Here is a 17291-nt window from a genome sequence, read left to right as displayed (position 1 = left end):
TGAAGGTGAAACAGTTGAGTTAGTTTTGTGCGGCATTTCCACAGTATGTGTAAGAAAAAAAATACATATGCATGTACAATCTACCAAGTATAAGTTGTGTAATTTTGGTAATTTTGCATACAAGCAAAAAGCTCTTATAGTTGCACTTAAAACTCACATTGTACAATATAAAGATTGATGGTAAAATTCATACTATTAGTGCAAATTTAAAATTTTTCTTTACTTAGAACAAGAGCCTATAGCAAATAAAAAACAACCTGACAAGCTGAGGGAGAGAGACTTTCGAAAAGAGGAGGTTTTCTATTTTAACCTGCTAACACCACTTTTTTCCTGCTTTTCAAACAAGGGACCCCACATGTTCATTTTTTCCTAGGCCCCATAAGTTATGGGGCTGTGCCTGGACATTTCTTCTGATCAATTTACAGCCATGGAGGGTGAAAAGTTTGAGGTGAGAAGTTATCCACCTCATCCTCCAATAGGCGTCGATTGTTTTTATTGTTTTGAATTACACAAGTGACTTAGATTGGGTCCCCAGAAGCAGATGCTGAGAGGGGGAACTGTTCTAGGACAATCCAGTGGGACCTGAACAGGAAGGAGGCCAGGAAGAAAGTACAATTTCAAGTAAAGACCCTTAAGGTCAACAAAGTCATTTAGGCTGAATTTCAGGGGAGCCACACAGAATCAAAAAATACACCTTTGAGTTGCCCAATCAAGGGCTAGGCTGCAGGAATCTTTATACTCCTCCTGTCAGTTATTTGTTAAAAGCTGGGGCACAGGGAGAGGGACACAAATAACCAGCACTTCTGCTCTCCAGGTCGTCAGCAAAGCTGCTTCTGGTAGCCTGAAGGCACCCTAGCAACAAAGAGACACAGGTGCCGGCTCTTGGGGGGTGCCAAGCCCCTTAGGTGCTAGAAAGCACAAAACATAAACACACTGTAATAAGACTACTTGAAACATCAGAAATGGTAGTGAACAAAAATGCACTCCAATGCTGCTCCTTCAGAGAGGGTAATTCTGATAACAATGTGATATTTATCCTTCCAGGTTATTTTCTGTGCTCTTACATTCAGTCCACAAATATGTATGAATGTCCACTATGAGTCCACTAGACGCTGATGCTGCAGATAAATCAGATAGACCTTGTCTCTGTTTTCATTATCTTACATTCCAGTCGGCATAGTGCTTGTCTAACTATCCTGTATCTTGCCTGTTTCACTTTACAATATACCATGGATACCTTGTTACATCAACATATGCAAATTCGCTGCATGTTTTATTGGCCACATACCATTCCATAAAAGGAAAGTAGCATAATTCATTTAACCAATTTCCTATTGATTACGCACTGATTCCTAAAAGAAAATAGCTGAGGAGAAAATAAAGCAAATACCTTCTTTACATGGGTGACACATCTTTGCATGGGTGTATTCTCTGAGGCCAACTGAGAGACGGTTACTTTTTAGGATGAAGATATGTACGGATAAGTAGAGCAATCTGCCTGAACTTAAACCTAAGAGAAGGTTTCAGAAATATTCTGGGTGAGGATGCACAAAGGTATGAGAGTCAGACCACACTGAGCATGAAGGCCACGTTAACGTGAGGAAGTTGAACAGATGTTACAATTAGAAACCATTACAAGTCTTTGCGGGGAACTTCAAGTCATTTTACAACAGGTATATACTGTATGATTTCCAGTTATTAGTTTGCCATTCAATCCTCTGATGCATACTTATAATACAGATGAGGAAAATGAAGACCACTGTTGCACAACCAATGGGTGGTAAAACCTGGATCTGAACCCTAGTCTGACTCCTCAACCCATATTTTTCCCAAACATAATGCTGCCTACACTTATGCTAAACTGTCAGATTTTAAGCAGCAAAGTATAAACTGGGTTTGCATTTTACTGCCTGGCTGAGGAGAGGGGGGGAGATGATGACTAGAGGCAATGAAAGTTGCTTATCAGCAGGATGGGCCTCTAGGGGAGAACATTAACTATTTTTATTTATTTATTTATTTTTATTCATTTATTTTTTTGGTACGCGGGCCTCTCACTGTTGTGGCCTCTCCCGTTGCGGAGCACAGGCTCCGGATGCGCAGGCTCAGCGGCCATAGCTCACGGGCCCAGCCGCTCCGCGGCATGTGGGATCTTCCCACACCGGGGCACGAACCCGTGTCCCCTGCATCGGCAGGCGGACTTTCAACCACTGCGCCACCAGGGAAGCCCAACTCTTTATTTTAAAGTAAATTTTTTAATAGAAATGTAACATACACAGAAAAAGTGCACAAATCAGAAGCACCAATGAATTTTTATAAAGTACATCTGTGGGACCAGATCTTCACACTCAAAACTTTAAACGTTATCAGCAACCCAGACCCCTGTCAGTATTCACCACAATCCTGCTTACTATCACCATGGATTTATTTCACCTGTTTCAGCTCTTCAAAAACGGAATCACATCATGTAGTAGGCAGCTTCTGAATGAGTCCCAATGACCTTTACGCCCTGGTATTAATGTCCTTGCTATACTCCCCTCTGGAACTAGAGACTTGCTTCTAAATGGAATGTGGCAAAAGTGATGGGATGGCACTTCCAAGATTAGCTGACGAAAGCCCTACCTTGTTCTCTCACTTGCTCCCTCTGATGGGAGACAGCTGCCCTGTCACGAGCTGACCTAGGGAGAGACGTGTGTGGCAAGGAACTAAAGGTCACCACCCCACAGCCAGTGAGGAGCTGAGGCCCTCAGTCCAGAGCTTATTAGGAGTGAATCCTGTCCAGAACCACATAAGTACACTTGGAAGCAGATCCTCCCTCAGCTGAGTTTTCAAATGAGACCACAGCCCCAGCTGACACTTCAATTACAGCCTTGAGGCCGAGGCCCCCAGCTAAGCCACACCTGGACTCCTGACCCACAGAAACTGAGACCATAAATATATGTTACTTTAAGCTGCTAAATTTTGTAGTAATTTGTCATGAAGCAATGTATTATATGTACTCCTTTGTATCTGGCTTTTTTCAGTCGACATTAAATTTGTGAGATTCAGCCATATTTTTGTATATAGCAAGAGTTCATTCACTTTCATCGTATTCTATTGTATTGAAGTTACCACAATTTATTTATTCTCCTCTTGGAAGACATTTGGGTTATTTCTAGTTCGGGGCTATATGAATAGTGCTTCTTTGAACAGTCTTCTGCTTGTCTTTGGGACACATATGTACACACATCTGCTAAGGATGCACTAGGAGTGCAATTGCCAGGTCACAGGCTATGCATCTGTTTAGCTTTCCACAGTACTGCCAGCAGTTTGTAAAGTGCTGATATTAATTTACTGCTCCACCAGAAGTGCGTGGAGTTCCAGTTGCTGCACATCCTCATCAGCTCTCTTTTTCATCTTAGTCATAACGATGGGCATATAGTGGTGTTACATTATGGTTTTAATTTGCAGTTCCCTGATTAATGTTTGTTTTAATTTAATTAATTTAATTACTTAACTTTCATTTCCCGCATTAGGATGAGCACCTTCTCAGGTTTTTTGGTTATTTTGGATATTCTTCCTTTTGATATGCCTGTTCAAGCATTGTCCATTTTTCTGTCAAGTTGTCTTTTTCTTATTGGGTTCTGATACAAACTGGAATCAAGGTCTTGTCAGAAATAGATATTGAAAAGAACTGTCATTCTTTGGTTTGTCTTTTCACTCTTCAGTGATTATTTTGTTGATTATTTAGATTGACAATCCATCTAGGATTGATTTTTGTATATGAGTTGACATAAGGGTCAAAATTAATTGTTTCTATATGAAGACTGACACATCACCATTTATCGAAAAAAAAATCCTTTATCCATTGTACTTTCACCTTTGTCATAAATGAAGTGACCATATATATGAGTCACAGTCCAAACCTTTCTGTTCCATTGCTCTATTTCTATTGTGTCAACACCACATTGTTTTAGTTATCATAGCTTTAATGAGTCTTGTTGTCTGACAGTGTAAGTCCTACAGCTTTGTTCTTATTTTTCATATCTTACTATTTCTTGGTCCTAAGAATCTCCACATAAATTTTAGACTCAGCTTGTCAGTTTACACACACACACACACACACACACACACACACACACACACACACACACACAAGGGATTCTGCTTCTTATTGCATTGAATTTGTAAAAAGTGCGGAGATTACTGATTTTCCTACTGCATTAAATCTGTAGAAAGTGTGGAGATTATTGATTTACAATGCTGAGCCTTGCAATCAATGACTATGATATATCTGTTCATTTATTTAAATATGATTTAATTTCTCTCAATAAAGTTTCTCAGTTTTCTGTGTAGAATTTTTGTAAATTTTTCATTATATTTATTCCTAGGTGTTTGATTTTTTAAAAACACTTTTATTATAAAATAAAAATAGATTCAGGAAACCACATAAGACAAATTTATAGCTTAATATTACAAGGCAAATACCATTTTAACTGACACCCAGGTGAAGAAATAGAACTTTGCCTAAAGCCCCTCCATCTGTCCTGATCCAATTATAATTCCTTTCTTTCCCAAAGTAATCATTTTCCTGACTTTTATAATTGGCTCTTCCTTAAATTTCTTTATAAATGTTATCACCCTAGTTTGCCTCCCTAGACAGCATCGTTTAGTTTTGCCCAGTTTTAAATAATGACTTTTTCTCTTTTAATCTACAGGTTGCTTTTCCATCCTTTTATTGCCCTTCAATTTACCTGCTGACATGTAGAGTTTCCCACATGTAGAGTTAACATGTAGAGTTTCCCACAATATGGGTTTTGCTGAATACATGTCCATGGTGCAGCTCAACATGTTCCTCTGTCCTATTTCCTGCAAAATGGGAAACTGATCAATCCTTTTGGGAAGACTATAGTCTGGTGTATTATTTCATTAGGAAGCAGGCAACATCTAGCTATTCTCCTTTTATGATGTTAGCAGCCACTGATACTTAGTGTCTAGATCTGTTAACTCATCACAGATTGCAAAATTATGATATTCTAAGTTGATCATTTCTTTTTCATTTATTGGCTGGAATACGTCTATGAAGAGATCTATCCCCTCATCTACAATTTTGTTACATAGTGGTACAGTTCATAGTGGAAAGACAGGATAAAGGCTTGTTTCTTCTCCCACCTCACTACATCACTGCCTTTTTAAAAATCAGTTTTCATTATAATGATTTTTCTCTCAATTATACTCACAAGTTGACTTTTTTTTATATCCATAGAAACCCATGGATTTAAACACAGTTGATGAGTTTCAATTCATTGTAATTATTATCCTTATTGATGCTCAAATTGCTCCACTGTCCACTGAGAACCTCTTTACCTTTGGCTAAGTCCTTTTGAAATAACCCTAGTAGTCTTTGATAACTTTCTTGTTACTTGGTATCACAAGATTTTCCAAGTTCGTCTCACACAAATGATCCAGACCTGAAATCAGCTTTCTAGACCACAATCTGGACCCTATGGATGACTTTTGCTATTTTGTTGGTCATTATTTCTAGGCCTAGTCAATGAACAGAGATAGAATGTGTATGTATGTATTTTTGTGTGTGTACATGTGCACGTATACACATATATAGTCATATATAACTATATAGTACAGATATACAGTTAATATGTATCTATAGATAGAAATAGGCCTAACTATCTACATGTCTAATCTAAATATATGTAGAAATATATATATCATTAAAATACCTTATTAGTACAGATAATTCAAATTCAGCACTGCAGAGTTTTTAGTTAACCTCTTCTATATTACTTCTGTGTTCCCTTTCTTCCCACCCTGAGAACCCTAGTTCTCAAGTTCACAAGGGGTGTTATAATTAGACTATTTCATAATTGTTCATTTGCTCTATTCCATATTACAAAACAGACTCAGGACAGAAACTCTAATATTATGTTTGGTAAACAATACGTCTATTGAAAACAGTTTTAACTTCATTTGGCATTTGTTCAATCTTTCTCTCTCATTTAAAGGACTGACATCTCCATTGCCAGAGCATATTGCCATTATATACTATACTCTCTCCGTTTTAACCTTCATTTAGTTCTAATTCTATAAAAACTATATTCTTACTTCTCACCATCGGTTCTTACACTGATTGCCTCTAGTCATTTTGGTTGTATGATGCTTATTCTTTGATAGATTCTTTCAGGGTTTATGTAATTAAGATACGTTGAGTTCTTGTATGTTGATAACAGGCGGCCTGTCTCCAATTATAAGTGAAAGTTAGTTTTGTTGGGATTAAAATTCCAAGCTCACTTCTTTTTTTAAGTCTAAAAATTTCTCTAGAATACACTTTGGTGTTGGTTGTTCAGGCTTAATAGTCTCAGGCATGTGATGTACTCTATCAATATGCAGTTTCTATTATTACTGTTATTATTAATTTAGAAAAGTTTCTTGAATCATTTTGTTGGTATTTGTTCTGTTTCCTTGCTTTGATTTTCTTCTTTAGGGGCTCCCATCATTTGTATATTTTATTTTATTTTATTTTTTGCCTATGTACAATATTTGTCACATCCTCTTGAATCTTTAACAATTTCTTTTTTTTTTTAATTTTAGATATTCCATAATCTTCACCTACTTTTCATAAGGTGTTATCTGTTGTGTTTATTCAGTCTTGTGCTTCTCCTGGTTAAGACTTCTTTTTTTCTTTTTTTTTTGGGCCCTGCCTCATGGCTTGCAGGATCTTAGTTCCCTGACCGGGGATTGAACCCCAGGCCCCCAGCAGTGAAAGTGCCAAGGCCTAACCACTGGACCACCAGGGAATTCCCAAGACTTCTTTTTTAAATGACTTTTATTTCCCATCGTAATTCATTCCTGGGATCAGTTTCATGTTTGAACATTAAACCAACCTTACATTACTAGAATAAAGCCAATTTGATTGTGATATATTATTGTTTTACATATCATGGATACAGTTTGTGCTTTTGTTTACACATTTTGCATGCATGTTCAAAAGAGAAACTGGCCTGTGATTCTATTCTTGTAATATTCTTTTTAGTTTTGATCTGAAGCTTATGTTGGGCTTATAAAAATTCTGAGCAATATATTCTTTTCTGTTTCCTGGAAGATTTTTATGTAGGATTACCACTATTTCTTCCCTAAATATTTGGAAGAATTTACTTGGAAAGCCATTTATCCCTGGAAATCATTTTCTGTAAAGGTACTTAATTATACAAACAACTTTTTGAGTAGATATAGATGTTTCAGATATTTTTTCTTTCTTGGGTTAGTCTTGTTAGGTTGCATTTTTTAAGAATTTATAATTTTGGATGAATTTTCAAATTTATAAATAAAAAATTATCATAATTTTAACAGTTTCATTGGGATATAATTTACGTACCGTAATTTCAACCCTTTAATGTATACAATTCAGTGGTTCTTAGTGTAACCACTAAAAGACTTGTGTAACAATCACAACAATCCAATTTTAGATTTTTGTCCCCCCACAAAAAAACCCATTACATATTAACAAGGTTTTTTCATTCTCCTCAACCCTCTCAGCCCTAGGCAACCACTAATCTACTTTCTGTCTCTACAGCTTTGCTATTCTGGGCATTTCATATAAATGGGACCATACAATATGTGGTCTTTTGTGAGTGGCTGCTTTTACTTTACATAATGCTTTCATGGTTCATCCATGTTGTAACATGGATCAATATTTCATTCCTTTTTATAGCTGAATGCTATTCTATTGTACGGATATTCCACATTTTGTTTATTCATTTATCAGATTGGCATTTGAATTATTTCCACCTTTTGTTTTTATAAATATGCTTCTATGAACATTCATGTACAAGCTTTTATGCAGATAATAAGCTTTTATTTCTCTTAAGTATATATTTAGTAGTGGAACTATGACTGCTATGACCCTATGACCCTATGACTGCTGGGTCATAGGGTAACTCTATGTTTAACACTTTGAGGAACTGTCCAGCTGTTTTGTAAAATGGCCGCACCATTTTACATTCCCACCAGAAACGTATGTGGGTTTCAATCTCTTGTCTTAAGGCCTAGCATGTCATCTATGCTGGAAAAGGTTTCACATGTAGTTGAGAAGGATGTGTATTTTACTGTTCGGTTGAGTGTTCTATAGACATTTATTAGGTCTTGTTAATTCATAGTGTTGTCCAAGTCTTCTATATCCTTGTTGATCTTCTGCCTAATTGTTCTATCCATTATTGACCGTGGAGTACTGAAGCCTCTACCTAATGTTGTGGAATTATCTATTTCTTCATTCATCTATTTCTATCTATTTCAATTCTTCATGTATTTTGGTATCTTCTTCATGTATTTTGGTTTTATCTTATTCAGGTCACATATGTTAATAATTTTTATATCTTCCCTTTTTTTAATCATAAAATGTCCCTTTTCATATCTAGTAACTTTTTTTTGTTTTAAAGTCTATTTTTTCTGGTATTAGTATAGCTACTTCAGCATTCTTATGGTTGCTATTTGCATGATGTATATTTTTTCATCCTTTTACTTTGTACACATTAGACCTTTGAATCCAAGGAGTGTCTTCTATAGAAAACATTTTTTTAAACCCAGTTTGACAATTTCTGCCTTCTTTTGATTGTATTGTTTAATTCATTTTCATTTAGTTTTTATTATTATATGGTAGGATTTATTTATGTCTATCATTTTACCTTTTGTTTTCTACATGTCTCATGTTTTTGTTTTTTTGTTATTGTTCCTCCATTTTCCTTTTATATTAAGTGGATATTTTCTACTGTAACATTTAATTCCTTTAATGATTTTTAACCACATTTTTGAGTAATGGCTGCTCTAGGGCTTATGTAATACATCTTCTCAAAATCTCTTCAGATTTATACTAACTTCATTCCAGTGAGAAACAGAAACTGTACTTTTATAGAGCTGCGTTACTTCTCCTCTTTTTTGTTTTTATTACATTTATATATGTTACATACTTAACAACATATTATTGTAATTATTACTTCACACAAGCTTATCTTTTAAAGGAGCTTAGAGAAAAAAGTAGAGCAAATAAATATTTATAGAATTTGTTGGGTTAATCTATTTATTTACCATTTCTGGTTCTCTTCCTTTATTCCTGCGGATTCAGGTTATGATCTAGTGTCATTTTTATTCTAATACAGCTTTGTTCTCACTGCCTTCTTTGTACCATATCATCAAATATATGACATTTCTTTATGTTATATACAGAACAATCCAAATATAATCTTATTGTTTATGCACTTACTTTTTAAATTAGTTAAGAGAAGGAGAAGAAATTTGAAATTACATTATCTTTTATAATTCCCTACACAACTGCTCTAGTCAGCATTTTTTGTTTTGTTTTTATGGCTTGATTTACTGCCTGCTATCATTTGAAGGACTTCCACTAGTATTTCTTGTGAAGCCCGTTTGCTAACAATGAATTCACCCAGTTTCTGTTTCTGTGTCTGTGTTATGGTACAGTACTGATGATAAGTTGTGGAGTGGTAGGAAAAACTAAAATGTGATGTACTGTATGATGAATGTTTTACTGAAGTGGCTTTGTCAAATTATAATGATTTATGAGAGAAATCACATAAGGCTAGCATCACAATTCTCCAGGAATGTTCTGTAGAATGCTGATGTTAATGATGAATATGTGAATCCCAAATCTTTCATTTGTATTGACCTTATCATCATTAATTCTTCTCCCAACAATGCCAGAGCTATAGTTGAGTTCTAAAGTGTACCTTCCTCTTTTCCCATAGAAATTGTCCCACAATTTCAAAAAGTTCTCAAAGGTGAAAAAGTTCACACGAAGTTTATCACGTTTGCAAATGCCAGTGAAAATGCTAAGGTAACACTGTCCAAAATGCAATATTCTTCTGTGAGAGCACCCAATTTTAAACAAATACACATTTTCTAAATACAACTTAGACCTGTGACATGTTTTGGCCAATGAAGTGTGAGCAGACATGATGGCCTTAAATGAGCAACAGAGGCCTTAAATGGGCTTGTACGGTTGGGCTCACCTCTTATGTTTCAGTGAACTTTGTAAGAAGACAGGGCCTGGGAGCTGTGGCCTCACAGTTGGGCTCCAGAGTAAGATGTGTGGGACAGACCTCAAACTGACCCAAAATATGGAGCAAAAGCAGCCATCTAGAGGTCTCAAAGAGAGCCACTGCAGCTAGCCCATAGGCCCAAGAAAAATAAATTCTTGTTTATGTAACTGAGTTTTGGGGCGATTTGTTCCAAAGCATTATCACAGCAAGAGCTGACTAATACAACATCCTCCAAATCATTGTTATGTAGATGGCTGCCACCATGCCTACATGTAAGGCAATTGTGTACTCAAATTTTGAGAATTCTTGAACTCTTGGTGCCTCTCCAACACAATTTACATGGCTAAAGTTTCTCCAAATAAGTTCACTAATGTACCACAAAGATCTCCCTAAACTTTTATTAAATGTAATTCAAAGTTCTTTCTATTCATTTTCTGCTTCTATGTAGTTAAAATGCTTTTTATGAATCTAAAAGGATGGAAAATTGTAACAAAACATCTTTGTAGATAGCTGTTATTCACAAAGGAAAATTACAAACAAAATAGGCATTTCACTGAGTGTAGAGCACTGATGCCCTGAGTGCCTCTAAATGCCAAGTGAACAAAGGCACTTAATAAATATTGAATTCTGCTCTCTCCACTTGAGAGGGAGAGCAAGCTATTCTAAAGTGGTGGAGGGATGCTCTTAGCAGCTATTTGCAACACTCTGTGAGCTTGGACACTGTGTAGCTACGAAGAAACCTTTTGTCTAAGGAAACTAACTAAAGAAACTTGAAAGTGGAAAAAGAGAGAAAGAATGAGAGAATAAATACCCTTCTCATGGTGACTCATTCACTTATTCGTTCATTTACCAAATATTTACTATGTGTATGGTACTGTGCTGAAAACTGCACAGAACACAGAGATGTATCTCTGTTCTCAGGGAGGTTAGAGACCAGAGAGGGAGATAAGATGTAGATGCCTTATGGCAGTTCCATATATGTCTTGTTAAACTGTTTACAAGTTCAGGGGAGAAAAGGGATCCATATCTTGCTTGGATTCTCAGTGAAGTTTTCCCAGAGAAGGAGGTGTAAAATAGATTGACTAGAAAAAAAAATTAATGTAATAGGTAGGTATGAAAGGGAGCAAAGATGCAGAGACAATTAGATCCAGTTATTTTTTTTAAAGTCTAGAAAGTGAAATTAAAGTCAAATTATGGAGGGTCTTGAATGTCAATCGTAAGAGTTTGGCTGTATTGTGTTGGTAATGGGTGTCATGGACGGTTTGGAACAGGGCAATGGCATAATCCAAGAACCTTAGGAGGTGTAATAGAGGTTGTAGGGAGGAAGATAGGAAGACATGCTATTCTCCGAAGCAATCATCGCAATCCAGGTATAAAATAATAAATGGTAGAACTGGAGTAATGGCAACACAGATGGAAGGGAGGAGTATGAGAGACCCTATAAAGAAAAACTGTCAGGGCTTGGTCATTGATTGGATACATTCATTTATCCATTTAACAAAGGTTATCAGTAACTGTGCTAGTCACTGGGGATGCAAGAGTAAGCAAAACAGACATGATTTCTTCCTCTCGGACCATACGGTAAACACCTACCTAAAACTGGATGTGAAATGTGATGAAGGCTATAAGCGAGAGGTACGTGGTGTTATGTGAGCTACGGTAGGGGGATGTGATGAGTTGAGTAGGTAAGGGGATACTTTCTTGACAAAGTAACACATGAGAAAAGATGAGAAGGATGAGGAGGCATCAATCAGTTGCAAACTAAACAGAAGGACTTTTCATGCAGAGGGACAGCATGGGCAATGTGCCGTTGTAAGTATGCAGGCCTGAAAGGAGGCCACTGTGGGCTGGATGATTGAGAATGAAAGGAAGGAGGTGCAAGACGAGGCTGCAGAGATCATGCTCCATCCTGCCAAGGGGATGCCCTGCCCTGCAGACTAGTGCACCCAGAGTGCCAGTGCACAACAAGATGAGAAGCTTGCTCTAGAATGCAAGTCAACACACTGTTTCTTTCATCAAGAAAGTCTTGCCTGTTAAACTAAACAGTATATATCTAGTGGAGGTATGATTTACATTCTGAAGCAAGGGCCTTATCTTACAGAATGGCAACAGTTCTCAACCGGCAGCCAGCCTGTGACTCCACATTTTAGACCACTGTGAGGAGGTCTGTCTTTATCCTAAGAGCAATGGAAAGTCACAGAAGGATTTGAAGAGGAGACGGTGGTGTCTGCGTCATGGAACGTGGATTGGAAGGCAGCCAGAGTCAGCAGAAAGAAGATGATGAAGTTTGTGTCTGAAACCTTACTTTCTTGGTGAAATAAGAGGTATCCTCTTCAGGTGAGAGAACAAGGACACACAACAGAGTCTAGTGGGACATGAAAAGAGTGGAGAAAGAGTCATTGTTAACAGCCATAAGTAAGGGAGTAGAAAAAAGAAATGGGGACCACATGTCAGTTAAAATAAGACAGCCTGTGTTGTTGACATAGCTCTGTGACTGGATCTAACAAACCCATTGCTCTGAAAGCAGGTCCAGAGAAGATGAATGTTAGAGATGAGTAGAATGCATCTGCAGTGAGGTTCCATGGGAAGGTAAAATGGTTTGGCAGTCTGGGTATAATGTTGTCATGATGGACCAGCAGTCAACTACAGGGAATCAGAGGTAAAATGATAAACTGTATTCTAGTCAAACTTACACTCACCAGAGCCCTGAAGGAGGAGAGTCCACATCTTGTACTGCCCAGTAGCCATGTCCCTCCCAGGGCAGGTACCTGCAGGGAAGCCAAGGCAGCTTGTCTTGGGCCAGGCATGGATCTGGCTTGTCAGAGGATCCCAGAGGTGCTATGGGGAGGCAGCTGTTGCTCACCATGTTCAGGGAAGCTGGAACACACCAGATGCTGAAAGGAAAACCAAAGCCACTATTAAGCCATAACTAAATGTTAAGGAGGGAAGAGATGATCAGGCAAGTCTTGACTGCCAGACAGAAAATAGGGAAGCTCGAGGAAAACACATTTTAAATTAATATGTTAGATGATTAATTAATATGATGAAGCTTCCCTGAAGTTCATCTGTAGGCAGTAGCCACAAGGTGCTAGTAATGACTTATATGGAGAATAGATGAGAAAGTCCCAGTAGTCATTAATCAGCACTTCCTCTGTACCAACACTGTGCTAGGCATAGGGAATATAAGGATGAATGAGACACTTTCCCTGCCTTCAAAGGGCTTATAGTCTGTGGAAGAAAAACTATCTAAAAAGATGCTTATCATTGGAGACACGAAGTATTATGATACAGGGATGTCAGGGAGCAGAGTAGTGAGGCACTAAACAAGCAGGGGAGGAGAGATGAGGGTCAGGGAAAGAAAGCCTCCCAGGGAAGCTGGCCCCCAACCTGAGGCTGGGAAACAGGCGGGTGTCAGCTTTCTGAAGAGCAAGCAGAAGAGGAGGGTCTTAAGTAAAGAAGCAGCATCTGTAAAGGCCCAGGAAGGAATGATAGAACATCAGAAACTACAAGCTGGTCCACATGTCTAGAGAAGACATTCAGGAAGGAGTGTAGCCAGAAGTAAGACAAAAGAGGTAGTCAAATCGTGAAGGAGCTTATATGCCAAGCTAAGGAACACAGATCTGATGCTGAGGACAATGAGAAATATGTGGCTTTCCAGGAAGGGGACACGGATTCGTGCCCCGGTCTGGGAGGATCCCACATGCCGCTAAGCGGCTAGGCCCGTGTGCCATGGCTGCTGAGCCTGAGCGTCCGGAGCCTGTGCTCTGCAACGGGAGAGGCCACAACAGTGAGAGGTCCACATACCGCAAAAAAAAAAAAAATAATAAAGACATCACCCTGGAGGGGGAAGTTAAGCCTGAACAGGAAATAAGATCACCCAGAGAAACTGTGAAATGTCCGAAGGGGTGGACACTGAGGATGGGAACCTAAAGAACACCTACATTGAAACTGGGTAAGCAAGAGACACCCAAGAGTGAGACTGTGAAGAAGGAATTAGAGAGGGATAAAAAAATCAAGTGGCTTGATGGAAAACACAGAAGAGGGAGCTTTAAGAAGACAGGAGACAACTACATTAAATGATGCTGGAGACTAAAAGAAATGGATGTAGCAACACAGAAATCATACTGACAAGGATTCCCACTCTCACCACTTACACTCAACATAGTTTTGGAAGTCCCAGCCGCAGCAATCAGAGAAGAAAAAGAAATAAAAGGAATCCAAATAGGAAAGGAAGAAGTAAAACTGTCCCTATTTGCAGATGACATGATACTACACAAAGAAAATCCCAAAGAGCCACCAGCAAACTACTAGAGCTCATCAATGAATTTGGTAAAGTTGCAGGATACAAAATTAATACTTAGAAATCTGCTGAATTTCTATACACTAACAATGAACTATCAGAAAGAGAAATTAAGGAAACAATCCCACTTACCATTGCATCAAAAAGAATAAAATACCTAGGAATGAACCTACCTAAGGAGGCAAAAGACCTGAACTCCAAAAACTATAAGACACTGATAAAAGAAATTGAAGATAACACAAACAGATGGAAAGATATTCCATGTTCTTGGATTGGAAGAATCAATAATGTTAAAATGACCATACTGCCCAAGACAATCTATAGATTCAATGCAATCCTTATAAAAATGCCAATGGCATTTTTTCACAGAACTAGAACAAAAAAATTTTTTAATTTGTATGGAAACACCAAAGACCCTGAATAGCCAAAACGATCTTGAGAAAGAAGAACAGAGCTGGAGGAACCATGCTCTTTGACTTCAGACTATACTACAAAGCTACAGTTATCCAAACAGTATGGTCCTGGCACAAAAACAGAAATATAGATCAATGGAACAGGTTAGAAAGCCCAGAAATAAACCCATGCACTTATGCCAATCTACAACAAAGAGGGCAAGATTATGCAATGGAGAAAAGACAGTCTCTTCAATAACTGGTGCTGGGAAAACTGGACAGCTACATGTAAAAGAATGAAATTAGAACATTCTCTAACCCCATATACGAAAATAAACTCAAAATGGATTAAAGAGCTAAACGTAAGACTGGATACTATAAAACTCTTAGAAGATAACATAGGCAGAACACTCTTTGACATAAACAGCAATATTTTTTTGGATCCATTTCCTAAAGTAAAGGAAATAAAAGCAAAAATAAACAAATGGGACCTAATTAAACTTAAAAGCTTTTGCAAGCAAAGGAAATGATCAACAAAATGAAAAGACTACCTACTGAATGGGAGAAAATATTTGCAATGGATATGCCCAATAAGGGATTAATATCCAACATATATAAACAGCTCATAAAACTCAACATCAAAAAAACTAACAACCCGATTAAAAAATGGGCAGAAGAACTGAATCGACATTTTTCCAAAGAGGAAATGCAGATGGCCAACAGGCACATGAAAAGATGCTCAACATTGCTAATCATCAGGTAAATGTAAATCAAAACTACACTGGGGTATCACCTCACTCCTGTCAGAATGGCTAGCATCAAAAAGAGCACAAACAACAAGTGTTGGCAAGGATGTAGAGAAAAGGGAACCCTGGTACACTGTTGGTAGGAATGTAAATTGGTGCAGCCACTGTGGAAAACAGTATGGAGGGTTCTCAAAAAAATAAAAATAGAACTACCATATGACCCTGCAACTCCACTCCTGGGTATATATCCAAAAAAACCAAAAACACTAATTTGAAAAGATACACGTACCCCAGTGTTCATAGCAGCATTATTTACAATTGCCGAGATATGGAAGCAACCTAAGTGTCCATCAAGAGATGAATGGATAAAGAAGATGTGGTACATGTAACCAATGGCATACTACTCAGCCATAAAAAAGAACAAAATTTTGCCATTTGCAGCAACATAGATGGACTTGGAGGGCATTATGCTAAGTGAAATAAGTCAAACAAAAATAAATACTGTATGATATCACCTATATATGAAATCTAAAAAATACAACAAACTAGTGAATATAACAAAAAAGAGGGAGACTCACAGGTATAGAGAACAAACTAATGGTTGCCAGTGCGGAGGGGGAGGAGGGGGCAATACAGGGGTGGGGAAGTGAGAGATATAAACTACTGGGTGTAAGATAGGCTCAAGGTTGTATTGTACAACACAGGGAATATAGCCAATATTTTGTAATAACTGTAATGTAAAGCAACCTTTAAAGATTGTATAAAATTTTTTTAAAAAAGAAATCATACTGAAAATTGGAAACAATTTAAATGTCCATCAACAGGAAAATACACATATAAATTATTCTATTTCCCTACATGGGAATCTTACATAGCGAGGAAAGTACATGAACTAGACAGATCTTTATGTGTCACCATGGATGAACCTAGCAAAGATAACACTAAATAAAGCAAGTAACAAGAGAAAACATAGTAGAATACTATATGCTGTTTAAGAATACCTAAAAATATAGCATAAATCTAAAGACATCCATGGCAGTGATGGAGACCAAGTTCAGAAGAGTGGTTACCCAGGGTCAGCTGGGGAGTGGCTGTGTTTGGGAAAGTGGTCACACCAGACTCTTCAACAGGAATGGTAATGTTTCACTTCACACACTGGCTGGAGGACGGAGGAGTGTCTGCGATGTTATAATGTGAGCACGCTGCATGTGAAAGCCATTGCTGACCACATCTAGGGGATCTGATGCGCGGGAGATGGTAGTGGATGGAGGCATCCAGAAGGTGGTGGTAGAAGAGGAACGTTGTACACGTAACACCTAAGGCCTGACCAGAGGACGACCGCTGTTCTAGACACTGGATACGGTTTGGAGCATCCAACTTCTACGGCCAATGTTAAAAGACAAACTGAGGCATATTTAAAATTTTAAGAGTTTATTTGAGCAAAAATAGATTCAATTCAGGCATCACCAAACTGAAAGTGGTGAGGAGCACTCCAGCCACAGGAGCTGCAGAGGTTTTTATTTTAAAAGGGCAGAAGCAAAGCAAGTAAATTACTGACTTGCTATGGCTTTAAAGCCTAGTTGGTGGTTTGTGACTGGTTGTCCTTAGCGGTTTTCGTAATCCTGAGGCATTTACAGGCTTAGATTTTGGTTGGTTTATGCAGGCGGCCACATCACTAGTCTAACGGCCTCCTTGCAGGGTTAATTTATTAACACCAATTGTCTGAGTTCTTCCTCTTACTTAGTTACTTCACTTCCTACGCCTCAGTTTCTCTTTTGTAAAGTGGATATTCAGTAGTAAATTCTCT

At 37.8% G+C, this 17291-nt stretch overlaps 1 long non-coding RNA gene across 3 annotated transcripts in view; it reads right to left on the bottom strand.

Moving 5' to 3' along the window:
• The window catches only part of LOC137227743 (uncharacterized), a 118933-nt gene that overhangs the window by 100905 nt on the left and 737 nt on the right, over positions 1-17291 (bottom strand). For all 3 annotated transcript variants that reach the window (XR_010944989.1, XR_010944988.1, XR_010944987.1), the window contains exon 2: positions 12746-12940. This is a non-coding gene — a long non-coding RNA (uncharacterized lncRNA). The remainder of the gene's footprint in view (positions 1-12745; positions 12941-17291) is intronic.

The sequence above is a fragment of the Pseudorca crassidens genome, chromosome 7, assembly GCF_039906515.1.
Source record: "Pseudorca crassidens isolate mPseCra1 chromosome 7, mPseCra1.hap1, whole genome shotgun sequence".
NCBI classification, from domain to species: Eukaryota; Metazoa; Chordata; class Mammalia; order Artiodactyla; family Delphinidae; genus Pseudorca; species Pseudorca crassidens.
Note: the sequence above shows the minus strand (reverse complement) of the source record. Positions and strands in the feature narration are given on the sequence as shown.